This window comes from Mus musculus, chromosome 2, assembly GCF_000001635.26.
Source record: "Mus musculus strain C57BL/6J chromosome 2, GRCm38.p6 C57BL/6J".
NCBI lineage: Eukaryota > Metazoa > Chordata > Mammalia > Rodentia > Muridae > Mus > Mus musculus.
In genome coordinates, this window is record NC_000068.7 from 71,143,441 (window position 1) to 71,159,851 (window position 16,411).

At 44.7% G+C, this 16,411-nt stretch overlaps 1 long non-coding RNA gene across 1 annotated transcript; it reads left to right on the forward strand.

Moving 5' to 3' along the window:
- Positions 1–11,756: 11,756 nt before the first annotated feature.
- Gm39576 lies at positions 11,757–15,652 on the forward strand. The gene is made up of 3 exons (XR_866408.1): positions 11,757–12,342; positions 13,465–13,750; positions 15,573–15,652. It is a non-coding gene; the product is annotated as a predicted gene, 39576 (long non-coding RNA).
- Positions 15,653–16,411: the final 759 nt, after the last annotated feature.

A 16,411-nucleotide genomic window follows, 5' to 3' on the forward strand; every position in this document is an offset into this window, starting at 1 on the left:
AGATTACTTTTGGGGTTATCTGGGTGGGGATGTGAGCCCTTATAATTCTTGATACTATTGAATGAAATTTAGAAAGCACAAGACTAGAAGAAACTCTGTTGAGCTTCATCTTTACTCTTGCTGCCATTGCTGCCATCGCTGCCGTTGCTGCCGTTGCTCCTTCTTAGTGTTCCAAGGCCTCGTGTCATTTCCTTTCTGACTAGAGACCACATGTCAACTATTTATTTGCAGGCGGTCGTCTGACTCCAAGAGCAGTGTGCATTCTCGGTGACTGAGCCATTCCTCCAGTTCCCATCAGTCCCTGGATCATTTCAAAACGGATTCCTATTGGCTGCCTTTTTACTTGATGATGCGCCTCATACAGCTCTTTCTTGCCCTATCTACCAGTTTATTTTACGTTTTGAACATTTTGTGGATAGGACCTTGAGAGGACTCCAGGGTCTTCTGTAAAGTCTTAGCTGCTTTAATAGGCAGTTAGCCAGCAGTGGCTGGACTCTCTTATTCCTACTTTTGCATGGGTTGCCTGGAGTCTGTCTCACATGTAGGTTGTAGAAGAGTCAAGCAGAGTTTATGTGAAGAATGTAAAGCTCTTCTTGCAATGCCAATCTTGATTTGTCAGTTTGACTGCATTGAGAGATACCCAGGAAACTGGCAAACACATTTCTGGGTACATCTACGAGGATGTTACCAAAAATGATTGCCTTGTGGGTCAGTGGACTGAGTGGAGAAGGCTCAATCCTAACATGATGGGCACCCTTCAGTAGGCCAGGACCCTGGAAGGAACAGAAAGTGGAGGACAGAGGAAGGTTGCTCATGAGAGCACATGTGACTGTCCTGGAGCAGGTAGGCGACTCACTGCCAGCGCAGCAGAAACACCAGACTCAGACACTACAGCCACTGAAAGTAGGTTTGCACCAACTTCCCCCTACCCCTACCGCCACCCCAGGCATCCAGGTCCTCAGATTCAGGTCCCACTACGATGCTGCTCTCTCTTTTTGCAAGCCTCCCTCATTTTTGGACTAAGCAGCTACTGGTCCCTTCAGCTCTCCTGTCCCAAGGAGGGACAATCCAGCTCCTGGTTGTGTCAGCCAGTCTTCTAAATATCCTCTACATTAAATGAGAACTCGGTGACCCCCTCAAATGTCTCCTCGGATACTGTCCTTCCTGATTCTCACACCACTTCCAAGCTGTTCTGATCAAGTAGGATTTTACCCTTTGGTTTTTAAAGCTGACAGACGCAGTTTCTATGGTTGTTAACTTCCATGACCACTTCCCATTTATGTTCCAGGCTTCATGGAGGGTCCCCACCACACACACTTATTTGGTTTAGTTTTCATTATTACTGTTTTAGACAGTCTTTGTACATAGCCCAGATGATGGTCCTTTAACTTACAATCCTTCTATCTCAACCTCCCAAGTGCTGGGATTACAAGGTGTGTGTGTGTGTGTGTGTGTGTGTGTGTGTGTGTGTGTGTGTGTGTGCGTGCGCGCGCGAGCGTGTGTTGGGGGCTGTAGTGATGTCACAGTGGGTAAAGGCACTTGCTGATGACCTGGGTTGGATGCCCAGAGATGACAGTTATTTGGTATTGCCCTGCCTGTTTCTACCTTACAGTGAAGGTCAGACTCTCACCTGATCTTGCAGGATGTTTAAGGCAGGCATATTTTCTACAGCTTCTAGTTGGATGAGCATTAAACTTACCAGGCCTGCAGCTCAGCTAGAAGTTAGAGGGTCACCTTGAGCAACACTGTCCAGAGCAGCTTTTAGACCAGGATCAACATGGTGGAAGGAGTCAGCCAACTCCAGGAAGTTGTCCTCTGGCCACCACATGCAAGAGAACATGCGCACCACCACCCGCAATTCACAGAGGCATAATATTTTTTAATATCCATAGTTTCTGGTTATTCTGTGGGTCTGTTGTTTCAGTAGAAGCCATGCCTTTGTTATGAAAAACCAGAACTATCTGGCGCTTTTAATTGCCAGCATATAATTGAAGTCTCCAAGATGGAAAGTATAATATTTTTGTTTAATTTATTTGAACAGAGAGTTTTTTCTTATAACTATCTTTATTATTTTCAATTACACATGTGTGTGTGTGTGTGTGTGTGTGTGTGTGTGTGTGTGTGTGTGTGTGTATAGGTTTGTGCGCACGAATGCAGGAGGCCAGAAGCATTAGATCCTCCAGACTGGAAGTACCAGAGAGTTGTGACCTGCCTGATGTGGGTGCTGAGAACCGAACTTGGGTCCTCAGCAGGAGCACCGCTCACTCTTAATTGCTGAGCCATTTCTCCAGCCCTGGGACCTTTCTGTTTAACAGCTGCAGAATGATTGTGCTGTAGTTAAGCAACGCAAATACACGGAGGCCACGGGGAGGATATCAGGCGTCCTGCCTTGTCACTGTCTGTCCTGCTCTTCTGAGACAGAGTTTCTCACAACCTGGAGCTAGGCTGAGGGTAATTCCCTTGTGGCTGGCCCCACAGCACTGGGGCTGTAGGCATTCGAACTGTCACGCTGTGTGTTTCATGTGGTGCTAGGATGCAAACCCAGTGGTAATCTGGAATCTTACCCACCAGGCCATAGCATGGCAAAGAGAATATCCTAAGTACTGCTCAGACTTAGGAGCAAAGTCTGCCTTCAAATATTGCCATTGTAATCAGGTCAGAATCTGGTAAGCATACTCAAATATGGCACCCCACGTTCTCTGTCTTGCTAAGCTTAGCATCCCCTCTGACATTCAGATCCTTAGACACGGCTTAGGAAAAGCTTTCTGTTGCTCTGCCTCTCATTTGATCTGGGCTAAATGTTATTCCTCAGAGTCACAGAAGCCAGATCCCACCGTTAGTTACCCAGTCTTATCAGAGTAGACTTATCATGGCTCCTTTGAACTTGCAGACCTACAGAATGGCCAGCTAGATGTTTGTTGAGCACTCATGAATGATTAACCATGATAACTAGAGTAGTGTTGCAAGAGAGACAGGGAGTAGGTGAGGGAGAGGAACTCGTGTGGGGAGGCCAGAGCTGGCTCTGGAATGTAGAGCTAGCTGTGGGAGTGGCCCTAAGGTTAACTTACTCCTCTGCCTGACTTTCCCTAGTCTCTTGGCCTCTCTCCGTTTCTGTGGCTCAGCCCTACTGTTTCCCCTACTGAAGGTCATTCTAGTTAAGGTGTATACAGAGAAAAATGGGAGCTGGAGAGGTACCTCAACACTGAGCTCTCTCTCTCTCTCTCTCTCTCTCTCTCTCTCTCTCATATACACACATACATAATTAGCAGTATGATATAACGAATAATTAATGAACAACTGTTAACTTTGGATCGGAGTAAGATAATGAAAAGTTTAAATGCCCCATTATATTTATTTTTTTTTTTTATAATTAACACCACTGTTTTGTTTTGAGCTAAAGTCTCACTGTGTAACCTACACTGGCCTCAAACTTGTGGCCCTCAGATGCCAGCCTAGCCCCCGGGACAGCCTACTTGCAGACAGATGGATTAGTTGCCAGGTCCCCAGAGGCATAAACATTCATAATCTCCCAAAGTTAATGTTAAATACTGAAACCGAGAAGGCACAACATCATGAGAATGGGCAGAGCAGAAAGATCTAGACTCTTGTCAGGGTGCTATGGTTTAGAATGGTCTAGAAGCAGAACTGAGAACAAGTCCCTCAATTTCTCTGGCCTCTTTGAAAGCAGCCCCTTCGTTATCCACTTAGCAGTTAGTTCTTGAGGATCCCCTATCTGCACAGGTCGGATTGCAGATACTCAACTGGGCTCATGCTAGGATTCTAATGTCACACTTTATGGATCCAATTTATTCCCCTGCCATTGCTTTCCTTAAACACAGAATGACCCAGAGTTCTCCTAGCTTATGAGTGCAGTGGTAATTGTGGTTTTCAGAGGCCTCAGGAAGAAGGTCAGTGGGTCTTATGAAGGTCCACAAGAGCGGCAATAACAGAAGAAAGGATAAGCTTTTGTCATGTGTGTGCCTGCCTGGGATCTCAGACCGAGAGGATTGCCACTAGTCTGAGATCAGCCTGGGCAACAGAGTGAGACCCTGTCTCAACCCTCTTACTCCCCCCAAAGACTAAAGAAACAAAGTAGTTCCTTAAAGGCAGATCAGAACAGGGGATGGAGAGAGAGCCCCGCTGTCAAAAGCATGTCCATGACCTGAGTTAGAGTCTAGCATCCTTGTCAGATAGCTCACAGCTGCCTGTGACTCCAGCTCCAGGGGATCTGACACTTCTGGCTTCTAAGGCACCTGCAGGTATGTGCACATCCCCTGACCCCAGAAAGGCAGTGCACTTTCTGCCACGCAGACATGCATGCATGCACATTACTAATGATAATATAAGTACATTTCTTTTATAAAGAAAGAAAAGATGAACCAGAAAAGACAGCCCTTGGCCCTGAAGAGCTTAGAGGAAGGAGATGAAGGAACTCAGCAAAAGCACGGGAGGTAATCACAGTTCAGGGCTGTTGAAACACTCTGTCCTCTGAAGTACAATTGCTCATCCTTCACTTGAAACGAAGTAGCAATTATGAGTTTGCAATCCCTGCTACCGAGGGAGAGAGCAGACTGAGTGACTTTGTTCCTGAAGATTTGGCACTGTGCACAGGCTCTGACAAAGGTGGGGTCTGTGAGCCAGGATCAATAGAGGCTGCTGTTTGGCTCCGTGCAAAAAGCCCCACGACTTAAACGCAGACATAAAGGATGCAATAATGTCAGGAGCAGCTATTTTTATGCTTCTCAGAAGAAAAGATATTTCTATATTTTGCTAGGCACAATGGTTTGCTGTGTTCTGTCTCTGGAATATTCTCCTTTGATTATGCTTCCTGATTGCACAGTCACAGTTTTGTGAACTCAATTGTTGTCCCTCGTTGTATGACAAAGTGCTTACCAGGGTGATTCAAGGACTGTCAGCAACACATGGTCACATAAGGTTGTGACCTCATCACTCATGTGAACATGCTTGTGTGCATGGTGAATGAGGGGGGTATCTAAAAAATCTGATGACGATCCCCCAAAAATCTTTGTGCAAAACTTGTTGAGCTGTGACTCCAGCTCCAGGGGATCTGACACCTCCAGTTTCTAAGGCACCTGCAGGCATGTGCACATCCCCCTGCCCCCAGAAAGGCAGTGCACTTTTTGCCACCCAGACATGCAAGTGAGAGACCCAAGAACTCAATGTCATCACATGTCAGAGACCCCCTGATGCTTTCCTGGGGCTATTTAGGTGAGAAGGTCACTGTGTCTAGACAGGAACATACAGGTTTTCATGGCAATCCAAAGTCATGTATTCCTGGCCATTATGACAGTTTGATTTATTACATAAATACAGCAAAATAAATTCATACTTCACTATGTAAAAATAAATAAAATTCCTGATGTCTTCTCTTCTTGTATCAAAAGAGGAATGTTCAATTGGGATCATAAATAATATATCATACTATTTCGGTGCCTTTGAGATTGTACATTACATATTCTACACTTAAATATTTACAGCGCAATCAGTCACTTTATAGTCTCAAGCCTGATTTTTACCGACTGATGTAAAAACTTCAGGAATCTCTCTAAGGGGCAACTTCATCTGTAATGTGGAACTGAGATAACTGAAGCCTCAAAACCTAGGGATTGGCAGGGGAGATGGGTTTGTTTATAGTTTGGGCCAAATCTGAAGAAAAAGAATTCTGTCTCTGCCTTCCCTGTGGCCACATCATGATTTGCAGAACAGATGAAACGAAGCCGGGAGATGTGTAAATGCAAGTTAGCCATGACCCTGGCCATCATCAGGAGGAAGCTAAGTCCTGTCCCTCTGTCTCCAGGAGCCCCATGGCTAGTCTGTCCTCACCCACAACAAAGAATTTCCTGGAAAAAGTGTAATTCCAAGAGTCTTGCTACAAGCCTGCCTTATGAAATAAAACCATCCCAGATGCCCATCAACAGATAATGGGGCAATTGGATTGTGGCTCATGTGGAAAACGAGTACTATTCAGGTATAAAGAAAATGAATTCATGAGATTGGTAGTAAGTTGATGGATTTTAAAAATAAATCAAACAAAGTGACACAAACTCATCAAGAGAGAAAGCCTTCATGTTCTCCTTTTTATGCTGATATGAGCTTAGAATGTGCACATTTATATGTGTAAACAGGTGTGATTGTGGGCATGGTATGAAATTTAGAAAGACAGTGGAGTAGGTGAGAGGGGAGGAGGGAACGTAGGGGAGAGGACACATAAGTCTCGAAAAATGTCTGTAAAGCTTGTTTTTTTCTAGATTCAACTTCATTGTTTTGAGTGCTAAAGTAGCAGGAACTATTTTTTGCATTCTTAGGAGAATCAAGCATCATTGGGGCTGAAGAGATGGCTCAGCAATTAAAGATATTTGTTGCTCTTCAGAGGACACACGTCTGATACCCAGCATCCATGCGCTAGCTTACACATCTGTAACTCCAATCCCAGGGGACCCAGTGCCTTCTTCTGACCCCCCTCAGACACCAAGCAGGCTTGTGGTACACATTTACGTGTAAGGAAAAGAGGAAGTGAGGTCCTGAGGGAATGTTTGCTGCTGACGTGAGCGTGGTCATGCCAAGGACCTAGCCTCAGGCCCGGAGGAACAAGGCAAAGCCATCCCATCTGATCCACATGTAGATACTGACGGTATGTGTAGAAATGTCCACCATAGCTTATGCTCCCCGGATATTTATAGCCTGAATACAGTTTCCCTACAGAGATTGTTCCTACCGAGATTAGCCAAATGTGTCACCTTAATCCACCTCTACACCATAAACCCTGCCTCCCTGCTTATCTGTACGAAGTAACCTTGACTCCCGTTCAGCTGTATGCATACCCCGGACTCCCTGCTCAGCTGTATGTGTTAGTCCTGCCTCCCCAGCCAACTGTGTATAGTAAACATGCTGAACTTCTGGAGTGCTGTAGTCTCTCCATCAAGGATCCCGGTCCACCCTATCCCAGCTTTCCTGTCTGTCTGTCTGATTGCCTGTCTATCCACCTTTCCTTCATTCTCTCTTTGCCCTCGTCAGGTCTGTCTCTGGAACCATGCTGCAACATGGCTTATATATATGCAGGGAAAATGCTCATACACATACAATAGAATAAATAAATGGTTTGTAAAATTAAAAAGAATCTAAGCTAGGCAGTGGTGGTACATGCCTTTAATCCCAGCACTCAGAAGGCAGAAGCAGGGTGATCTCTGTGGGCACAAGGCCACTCTAGTCTACAGAGTAAGCTCCAGGATAGCCAAGGTTATAGAGAAACCCTATCGCAAACAACAACAACAACAAAAAATCTAGTATGTTATTACTTTGAGGCAGTGATTTTGAAAGTTGGCTTTTCTTTCTTAATTCCATTGTTCATCAGTTGCAATATAAATTAGATATGACTACTCACTGAATACATTTGTTACATGACTCATTTAGAAAAGATGATTTTTTTTTTAAAAATTAATATGTGGTGAGGTACCTAGTATTATTGCAACTTGGTGTGCCATGTTTGGTAGATATTTCTGGGAGGTCTGTCCTTTTCTGAAGGGAAATGGATGAGTGGATGGAGAGAGGGGAGGCACGACAGGGGTTGGGGGGACACTGTGGTCTGGAAGTAATATATGAGAGAATAAATTAATTAAAAAGGTAATAAAAAATTTTAAGATGAAGTAAGTTCTTACCCCTTAAAGGTGAGCAAAACTTAGCAATTCACTTGTTAAAATAAAATAAAATAAAATATAAAATAAAAACGAGGGGCGCAGGTCTAGTACTGTGTGTGCTGGTTAGCTTTAACTCTCAATTTTACAGTCTAGAACCTAGAATTCCCTGGACAGGGAGTCTCAATGAAAGATCTAGATTACGTTGATCTGTGGATATGGCGTGTGAGGGGTTTTCTTAATTGGGGTAAGGGACGCGGTGGATAGGCACACCAAGTATGGATAACATCATGTCATGAATGAGGCCCCAGATTAAATGAAAAGAAGAGAGTGTGCTGAACTCCAGCAGGCATGCATTGCTAGCTGAGCTCCAGCAGGCATACATTGCTGGCTGACCTCCAGCAGGCATGCATTGCTAGCTGACCTCCAGCAGGCATGCATTTGCTGGCTATTCTTGACTGTGGATGCAACCCACTCCCTCAAGTTCCTGCTGTTGTGACTTTGGTGGATGGGTCAACAACCTGGAACCATGAGCTGAAATAAACTTTCTCCCATAATTTGCTTTTGTCAGGGTATTCTATTATAGCAACATCAAAATCAAAGTAGACGAAGATACTATGTAACTTCTTTGTGTCAATGCTGTTTCCAGTCTGTGAGACAGGGTCTGTCTATATTTAGCCTGGGCTGGCCTTGAAATCAAAATCTCAAACACAAGGCAATCCTCTGGCCTCAGCCTCACAAGGGCCAGGATTACAGGTACCCACCACCAAACCCAAAAGTACTGTGCTAATTCTGGTGTTTTCTTTTTGGGAGCTGTTTCCCGGGAACCCAACCACTTTATCATTTGGTGAAGCCAAATTGAATAGTGGCTGCATGGAACAGTCACAGCTGGCGTGTGACAGCAGTTCCAGATGAGTCCCCAGATCTCTGCTGGCATTGTCACTAATATGTGTGTTTTCACATTATCCTATCTCTGACCACCTCAGCTGAGGAGAGAACAGGAAGGTGTCCTTCCAAATTCTTCCCAGCCTATAGATTCATAAGCAGATAGATGTAGCTGTTTTGAGTTATTTTAACCATAACAAAAACAGAAAATGCAACAATGGCTTTAGGACTGGATGGGAGATACAAGGTCTTCAAGGAAGTGTTATTGAAAGCTTCATTGCTTATTATTATTACTATTATTATTATTATTATTAATTGATGATGATGATTTTTGTGTGTGTGCATGTTTGCAGTACCCTCAGAAGCCAGAAGAGGGAGGCAGATTCCCTGGAACTACTGTTCCAGGGCTACTATGAGCCGTTTGCTGTAGGTGCCGAGAACTAAACTTGGTCCTCTGGAAGAGCAACCAATGCTCTTAATGCATCTCCAGCCTCGTTGTTCTTGACTTATTAGTTTGGGATTAATGTAGGAAAATGTCACTGGGAAGTGAACAGAGGAGCAACAGTTTGGCGATATTGTCACCTATGGTCAGGAGAAGAAAATGATGGTCTGCCTGAGGGATTGTTTCAGGCCTGGGATGGGAGGCACAATGCCTGTAGTAAAATCCAGGAGGAAGGAAACAGACTGAAGAGGGAACCGTTTCAACAGCTAGTGAAACAGAATCCAGGGAGCCAAAGCCAGCATGCTGCTAGTCAAAGTGCAGGCTTCACCCACATGACTGTTGACTGCCTTAGATGTTTTAGGATGGCTTCAGAGACCTTTCATGCAGACAAGAGGCTCACACACCTTAAGGGAGCCCCATAGAAGCTTTAGGGGTTCTAAGAGAAGAGGAAGGGTGTGCAACACCCTTTTTGCCCAACAGAGTTGGCTAGAAATCAATTCATAAAAAGTCTATTTTTTTTTTGTTTTCCAATGAATGACAATCAGCTTGGACCGAAAGGCACATTCAGGGTTTCAAATCTCAGCTGCCTAAGAGCAAGAAGCCATCTAAGAAAACTCTCATGGGAGGGTAAAGAAAGCCCTAAATGCTTTCCTTTGGCATTTTTCTGTTTTGTATTTAGAAAGCTTATAGATACAGAAGAGCTCTGAAGAGCTGGTCTTTTGTGGAAGGAAACCCACAAAAATTCATAGACCACCTATCTATAATCATAAATAGTGAATGCAGACAAAGGTTTCTCTTCTCCTGACCCCTAACATTTTGTTTAGAAAAGGAAGAGGGGGGTGTGATGTCACTGCTGGCTGTTGCTTGGGAGAATCTACATTCGTCAGAGAACAGCTCTGGTCCCTCCTAAGCCTCCCAGAGCCTGTGGCACCTCTGTTTCCCTAGAAGCTCCAGTCTTTTGTTTAGATGAACAAGGCTCAATTATTTCACCCCTCTTTGAGTCAGCGGTACCTGAAGAGCCTCACCACCTCTAGACTTGATTTCAATGTCAAGGTTGTGGACCTCAGGCTTGAGTCTAGCACCACAGGAGCTGTGTTGGTTAAGGGGCTTAAGGTGGGTAGTGAGTACATTTTGCAGCCAGAGGAAAATGAAAATAACTTACGTTCTGTGGGATAACTGTAACGGCCTTAAAATGTAGCTAAGGATTCTTTAATGAGTTTTCTCAACAGAAGGCAGAGCCCAGCTTCATTCCCTTGAACAGCGAGATCTCCATGACTTGTTTTCAACAGACTGACCATGGTAGAAGTGATATTTTATGTCCTGGCTAGTTGTATATCAACTGGACACAAGCTAGAGTTATCTAAATGAAGAGAACATCAATTGAGGCCATGCCTCCATAGATTCAGCTGTAAGGAATTTTCTTGATTAATTATTGACATGGGAGAGCCCAGCCCATTGTGGGTGGTGCCATTCCTGGGCTGGTGGTCCTGAGGTCTATAAGAAAGCAGGCTGAACAAGCCAGGGAAACAAGCCAGTAAGCAGCACTCCTCCATGGCCTCTGCACCAGCTCCTGCCTCCACATTCCTGCCCTGTATGAGTTCCTGTCCTGATGAACAGTGGTGTGGAAGTATAAGCCAAATAAATCCTTTTCTCCCCAACTTGCTCTTTTGGCCACGGTGTTTCATCAGGGCAATAGAAACCCTAACTAAGACACTATCAGACTTCTCAAACAAGATCACAGAAGGGGACACGGCTCTTGCATTCTTCTCTTTGTCATGAGGATTGACACTAGCCACTGTTGTGTAAGGATGACAGAAAGCTGTACAGAAAGAACCTATGGATTTGCATGTGTCTCTCAACCATGATGATGACTGAGAGCAAATCAAGTTACAGACAAAGATGCAGGAGCTGGTGGCATATTGGCAGATTTTGTATCTGCTATATATGAAGCCCTGGGTTCAATTCTCAGTCCTTTATAAACCAGGGCCTGGTAGTATACACCTGTCATGGTTTGTATATGCTTGGCCCAGGGAGTGGCACTATTAGAAGGTGTGGCCTTGTTGGAATAGGTGTGCCACTGTGGGTGTAGGCTTTGAGATCCTTATCCTAGCTATCTGGAAAGTCAGTCTTCTACTAACCGCCATCAGATGAAGATGTAGAACTCCCAGCTCCTCCTGCACCATGCCTGCCTGGATGCTGCCATGTTCCTGCCTTGATGATGATGGACTGAACCTCTGAACCTGTGAGCCAGCCCCAATTAAATGTTGTCCTTAGAAGAGTTGCCTTGGTCATGGTGTCTGTTCACAACAGTAAAACCCTAACTAAGACAACACCTCTAGTCCCAGTACTCAGGAAGTTGAGGCAGAAGATCAGGTGTTCTGGGTCAGCTTTGGCTACATAGTGAGTTGCAGGCCAGTCAGGGCTGTATGAGGCAGGCAGGGGTTGGGGGGAGAGGCAGGGAGAGCACAGGCAGACGAGCAGATTCTATTTAAACAAAACCTTAAAACATGAGATCAGATACTGCGTATGGATATTATATATATGACATATATAAAAATTAATAGGAATGATGAACATGAAATATTCAAGGGAGTTAACTATGCTGTAATAAGCAAATTAAAACTAACTTTGAAAATGAGAAATCAGAAAGATAACACGGCAGGGTACTCTCACCCTGAAGGAGGTGAGCATGACCTTTGGAATGTCAGACGGAGGGAGCCATTTGGTGCATATATAACTCCTGCGTTTGATGAGCAGATGAGAAATCATTCGGTTAACATTCAGCTTTCTGATGCGTTTATAAATAATTCCAATAGTAACCTTTTTCATTGGGAAACACCTGTACGGTGCCAACTCTGATTACTCCCTGTGGATATTGCTTAGCTCAAAATTAATATATCATACTTTCAAGAATGACAGACTGTGGGCTGGAATAGGAGAAAACAGTAATTTATAAGATGGAGTAATTACTGGAGGATCCAGGTACTATTTACTGACTTTCTTCTTTGTTCTCAAGCCAACAAAATTATCGAGTCCACATTCCAGAGTCCTTTATTAGCCTTAATCTTAGGTTGTCTATCAAAAACAATACTGTTGTGGATTAATAAACAGCACAAACCCATAATAAACCGCACGGGCTCTTGGTCTTCCCAGGTAATAAGAGCGCTCAGCTGAAGCATTATCAATGTGACTGACTGCAGGTCCTTTTTCCCTGGCTGCTCACTCTGGCTAGGACGGCTTCGCTCGCTGCACTACAAGCAATAGCCACCAGGTGGCAGCAACCCCATGACTGCCAATGGCCGCGGAAGGAGAGGCCACCTCTCTGGCTTCTAAGCCAACCTGAAGGTTTAGCTGCAGAACCAGGTTTGATTGTTTCTTTGAGAGCTGGCATTGGAATTCTAATCACAATTACAATACAGCAATCATTTGATGTATAATAAAGCTCCCAACTGCTCTTCTCTTTGTATATCTGATGGTAAAACTTTATTTGAAAGCATGACCAGGTAGAGCTATGCAGAATATAAAAGATTGTCAGGTGTCCAAGATAGTGTGACAGAGAACACAAAGGGCTTTAGGGCAAAGATAATATATAGAGTATAGAATATAGAATATAGAATAATGTGTGTGTATTATATATATACATATACATATGTGTATATATATATAATACATATGCACATATATAGGAACATACACATTCACATGTATGCACACATGAACCTATGCTCATACATACTCCAAATCCATGGACTATACACCACTTATGTCACATGTATGAAGACAAAGATACAGGGACTCTGGGCACCTCCATGCAGTGTTACTATGGACACAAACACACTCTAAAAAAAAATAGTGTATTTTAAAAAGAAACTAATTTCAACGGGGCATTAGGTATCAGATAACTCATGTCAAGGGAAGCCCTCATTTAGAATATTCAAAGAGAAGCACTAGACTAAGTGGCAGGATATTTGACCTGTAAGCTACAAAGAGTTGTGGGTGGCTCCTCTCATAGCTTGTTATGGCTGACATCCATGCAACTGAGAAGAGCCCAGCCAGGCTCTGGCTCCTCGGGAGCCTGAGCTTCTCAGAGGACAGTGGTCTTCAGATACGTCAGGGCGGATAGTGCTTTATTTTCAAAGTAACGGAGGCTCACATTTTCATGTGTAAGCATTCTGAATGGGCCTGGGATGTGCAGAGGGCAAGTCATGGGAGGTTCTGTGGTTGGCAGGAAGCCCTGGTTTTGAAGCTCAAGGACTTAGGCTCCGACCGGAGCTTTTCCAGAGGATTTAAGATCCCGGCTGTCTTGTTCCTGTGATGGACTTAAAGACGCCTGTCTTTAGAGTTCTCAGGGCACTGGGAGACTCTGATAAGATAATCTAATTGATGCTCAAGATATGTTTGTAGAATATCAGTGTGAAATTTTAAATTGTGCTTTATGAACAATCCAAAATACGTAACTAAAGGTTCTATAATTTGTGTCTTAAGGGTGTCTCTAGTTCCTAACGTAGTACTGAATGGCTTGAGTCCTGGAATCCAGACTGGAGGATTTGTGGGAATAAAGGAAGAACACACACGCAGGCCCAGGTACAGGAAAGCTGGGATCAGATGGGGTCGGAGCCCAGATTGGGAACCCAACGTAAGCATTCGCAGGCAGTAAACACCCAGGAGGAAGCTTCAATATCCAGTCTCTGTACGTGCCGCTCGGACATCCATGAACAGTTAATCTCCCGGCCTCTGAGCAGAGCTTCTCCACCGCTTGAGGCCCCCTGAGGTAAGGTTTGCTGCTTCTGTGGAGCTGAGGCATTGGAGTGCTCACAAGGCCATTCCTACGTCAACAGTAACTCAGTTCCTCAGGGTGTCCTCCATCCCCTACAGCATGGAAGTCTTAAAATCCTTGGGATTGCCTTTGTAATGGGGGTAAGAGGAACCACATTTGTTATTCCTAATAGGCTCCCAAATTAGAGCCTGCAAGCCCACTCATTCTAAGCCTCTGGGAAGGCAACTGAGGTCAATAGCCACAGAACAACTTTTTTTTATTTTTGCTTTTTTTTTTTAAATAAATATTTAATCTATATGAGTATACTGTCACTGTCTTTAGACACAACAGAAGAGGGCATTGGATCCCATTACAGATGGTTGTGAGCCACCGTGTGGTTGCTGGGAATTGAACTCAGGACTTCTGGAAGAGCACTCAGTGCTCTTAACCTCTGAGCCATCCCTCCAGCCCAAGGACCAACATTTTAATCAACCATGACCCAAACCCCAGAAGATGGTGTTAAAGGGAACTTCTGATTGGTGAACACATCCCTGTACGGAGAGGGTGGTCCATCCCAGCCTCCTCTAGGATGAGTGTCCCTGCTTAGAACCTTTCCCTCTGGCTGAAGCCAGTGAGTGTCTCTGCATTCTGTGTGCTGCCGGGGAAAGTTGATAAACACAGGGAGCTGGTCTCTGGGATGCTATGCAAACTTATTACTCATGGTTTGACGTGACACAGGAGGATGGCTATTTTTATACTTGGATTTGATGAAGCCATGTGGTCTGTAGAATTTGATGGGACACTGAGTCTGACCCAGTAGTCACAGACAGAGAGGGGCCTCCAGCAAGGCTGGGCTGCTCCTGTAGTATCGTGGACACAGCAGCAAGGACCAGCATCGATCTCCACCCGACTGTGCCTCATCTCAGACTTCCCGATCGTATCAAACATTACAGTTCCCACCCATAAGGGACAGGGATAAATGGAGCTTGTGCTTTCAATGATGCTCACTCAGACCAATTCACAGGGTGGGCGGGGACGGGGAGGGAGAACTGCTTTCCAGAAGAAACTGTTCAGCTCTTCATTTTCAGCTTGCTCTCTGCCTTCCAGGTGGCCACACCGTGGGCAGCTTCCCTTCTGGATTAGTAATGAGAAATCCAAGGAGGGTGGTGGCGATAGCTTCTGTTGTGTTTTGAGACCGAGTCTTACACTGTGGCCCAGGCTGGTCTGTGGGAAGCCGTTACAGAGTGGCAGTTACAGAGTGGCAGTTACAGAGTGGCAGTTACAGAGTGGCAGTTAGAGTGGCAGTTAGAGTGGCAGTTAGAGTGGCAGTTACAGAATGGCAGTTACAGAGTGGCAGTTACAGAGTGGCAGTTGCAGAGTGGCAGTTGGCTACAGCTGGCCACCACACATACATAGCCAGTAAAGGTTCTTTTGCCAAGGTGAGGTTTTGAGAATTGACAAAAGTTAACCAATCAGATGAGAGACAAGTTAACCAATCAGATGAGAGACAAGTTAACCAATCAGATGAGAGACAAGTTAACCAATCAGATGAGAGAGAACGCCTGTCCTAGGCCTATAAAAGCAGCACCAGTTCTGGGCTCGAGGTCTTTTCGCCTCTACAATCAAGCTCTCCCAGTAAACGTGTGCAGAAGGATCCTGTTGCAGCGTCGTTCTTCCTGGCCAGTCGAGCGCGCGCAAGACTGGTCCTAAGCTCCTTTGCTCAAGGGTGGCCAGTTTTGGAAATCTGAAGCATAATTGTGTTGTTTCTTGAGAAGCATAGCTTTAAAAAAAATAGGCCAGAAAAACGAAATCATTATTTCTGTTTGTGTTTCAACAGGTGATGTAACCCACCATCCACTTCGAATGCTAATGTCACATTTAAATACCTTTCAAATAAAAAGGCAACATTAAAATTACACATGTCCATCTTACACAATATATTTTTGAAATGTGGATACATAGTAAATTTTCCTTTTCTTTTCTTTCCTTTTCTTTTCTTTTCTTTTTTTCTTTTCCTTTTCTTCTACACAGGGTTTCTTTGTGTAACCCTGACTGTCCTGGAACTCACTCTGTAGACCAGGCTGACCTCAAACTCAGAAATCTGCCTGCCTGTGCCTCCCTAGTACAGGGATTAAAGGTGTGCGCCACCACTGCCCGGCCATAGTAGATTTTCTAACCTGAGGAAATTAACATGTTACTCCGACAACTTTTGAGAGGAAATAAGAATTCTCTGTCTCTCTCTGTCTCTCTGTCTCTGTCTGTCTCTCTGTCTCTCTGTCTCTCTCTCTCTCCTCATTCAATAGGATCTTAACATATAGCTCAGGCTGTCTCAAACTTGGGATCCTCCTGCCTCCACCTCCCAAGCACTTGAGATTAGAATTCACCACCAAGCTAGATGAGAGACTTAAGCAGACATCTCATTGGTTTTCGAGGTCACAAAACCATGTCGCACAGTGTTCTGCAGCAGAGCTTACTTCTGAGTAGCTGCCCTTGTGCATGCTTTAGGGAGGACAGAGAACAGTCTTGTGTGTCGACTCGAGCTTTCCACCTTGTTAAGAAGGGTCCACCTTGTGTGTGCTGCCATGCTCTGTACTCCAGACTGACTGGCCTACAAGTGTCCTGGCAACTCTCCCATCTATGCCTGTCATCTCAACATAGAAAAGCTGGGGCTGCAGC